Source organism: Carettochelys insculpta, chromosome 6, assembly GCF_033958435.1.
Source record: "Carettochelys insculpta isolate YL-2023 chromosome 6, ASM3395843v1, whole genome shotgun sequence".
In the NCBI taxonomy this organism is placed as follows: domain Eukaryota; kingdom Metazoa; phylum Chordata; order Testudines; family Carettochelyidae; genus Carettochelys; species Carettochelys insculpta.
The window spans coordinates 99,169,495-99,171,669 of record NC_134142.1 but is presented as its reverse complement, the minus strand read 5'-3'; positions in this window follow the sequence as shown (position 1 = coordinate 99,171,669).

Genomic DNA, 2,175 nt, shown 5'->3' with positions numbered 1-2,175 from the left:
TTCTGTGTCTGTTGTTTCCATTTTCATGTCTCCAAAGCTTTTATGTGAATGCTTCCAGCACATTTCTCATTATTCTCTCAACCTTTCCTCTGCTGGATGGCAGGGTTTCCAGACATATAATCTGAAATGTCCTGGGAGAATTTACATAAAAACAATAAAGCCAAGGAAATGGAAACCACAGGATATATACATTTTTTCAATCTTTGCTAAGAAGATCGTTAGTTCAAATTTACAAAGGAATTCAATTTTCCGTCCCTTCCTTGTGAAACGAATGTAGGGGGAAAAGGATAGCAGAAATAATTAGGGCTAGCATTTACCTCATTACTTAAGTGAGTACTCTGATGGTAAGGCTTGTATGCTAATCTCATTAATGATTAAAGGGGATCACATGCATTATTCACAGTACTTTAAGAAGAATGTACTATGAAAATAATATAAATGGTTGTATCAGGCAGTAATACATGGCTTGGAAGGTACAGTTGGTTTGTTCCCCCTTCCCCCGCCAAATCCCCTGCCACTGTAGTTAAGGAAAGTTTAAGAGGTGGCCTTTTTTTCTTTTTGTCATTTGCTAAATATAGTGGAATGACATTTTTCTATGCTCTAAATTTAGCGTCCTCTGAAGTCAAATAGATTAAAAACTCTTTTTTATGGGAAGAAGGATTCTTTCAAAGATGGAGTTTACTTTCGAAAGAGCAGTGTCTACACGGGTTTTCTTCGTTCAAAAGAAGATATTTTGAAATAAAAGTATGCAAATGAGGTGTCAGATATGCAAATCTGCACCTCATTTGCATTTTCAGTTTCTCTCATTTGCATACGTGTTTCGAAAGAGGAATGCAAGTGTAGACACAGCTGACGTGTTTTGTTTTTTCTCAAGATTATAGGCTCTTTCCCTTCAGAGTTCCTACAAACGTTTGGGGTGGGGAGGGCTTTAGTAGATAGATTCAGGCCCTATCAGAAAACTCTAATACTCAAATTATAAATTACAATTTTTCCTACTGATATGCAAGACTGGTGTGTTTTTTCTCTCCTGCTTGTTTCATTGCCCATTGAGGCACTAGGTACAAGAGGTAAGGGAAATCTCCACTAGAGGAGAAACTTGACTTAAGATACACAACTACAGCAACAAGAATAGTGTGGCTGAATTTAATGTACCTTACGTTGACTTTCCCTACAATTTCCACAGTGGGAGGTCAATAGAAACATTCCCATTGACCTCCCTTACTTCTCGTGACTGTGAGGAGTACCGGGGCTGACAGGAACACCCTGAACACTAGATTTAGGTGAGTTCAATGTGCTAAATTGAACCCTGGAAGATTGAAACATTTTGGGAGTAAGGGAACCTTGAAGTTGCGCGAGTACTTTGATGTGCCCACGGCTAGACTGCTTGCCGGTGCTTTGAAGTTAGCAACTTCGAAGTCTGCACACCAAGAATTATGCTAATGAGGTGCTGCATATGCAGCACAGCATCTCATTGCTATTCACCGCTCGGGCTCATTTACATGCCCCCTTCGAAGAGAGGGCTCATGTAGACAAGCCCTAAAGCACTGAAAAGCAGAGTTCAAATATAAAATCAGCGAAGAAGTGCTAATTAAGGTAATGTAAGACAAAGAGCTTCATCATGCATTCCGGAATATTTAGGCTGTATTCAACAGGACAGCAGCCCACTAGCCTTTTGATCCTTCGCAAATACATCTCTGAGAAACTTCTGGGTATATAGAGAAAACATGTAGCTGAGATTTTTTTATTCCCAAGTTTAATGCTTTTAATTAGGTACCTTTTGCAAGTCGAGTCTTCAGCATCTGGCATGCGGTGGGAAACATGCTCCATTTTCTTTAGAAAGAAAATGCAGAAAAGTAGGTTTTTTTCAAATTTTGTTTGCTTCATTTGGACTCAGGAATTTGGCTGGAAGAGGGTGTTAAGGGAGTAGGCGGGAAGACAAGAGAGAGACAATCAGGAGGACGCAGGGACTGGGATGGAACAGGGTCAAATATGGACAGGGCCATAAGCAGTAGAGGTGGACAGGGAAGCACTAGTTTCATCCACTGAAAAGCGGCACTGGCTAGGCCAACACTTCCCACAGCTCCCATTGGCTGGGAATGGTGAACCACAGCCAATGGAAACTGCATGTGGCCCAACTTGTGGAGACTCAGATATATAAAGCATTTGGCAGCCTGC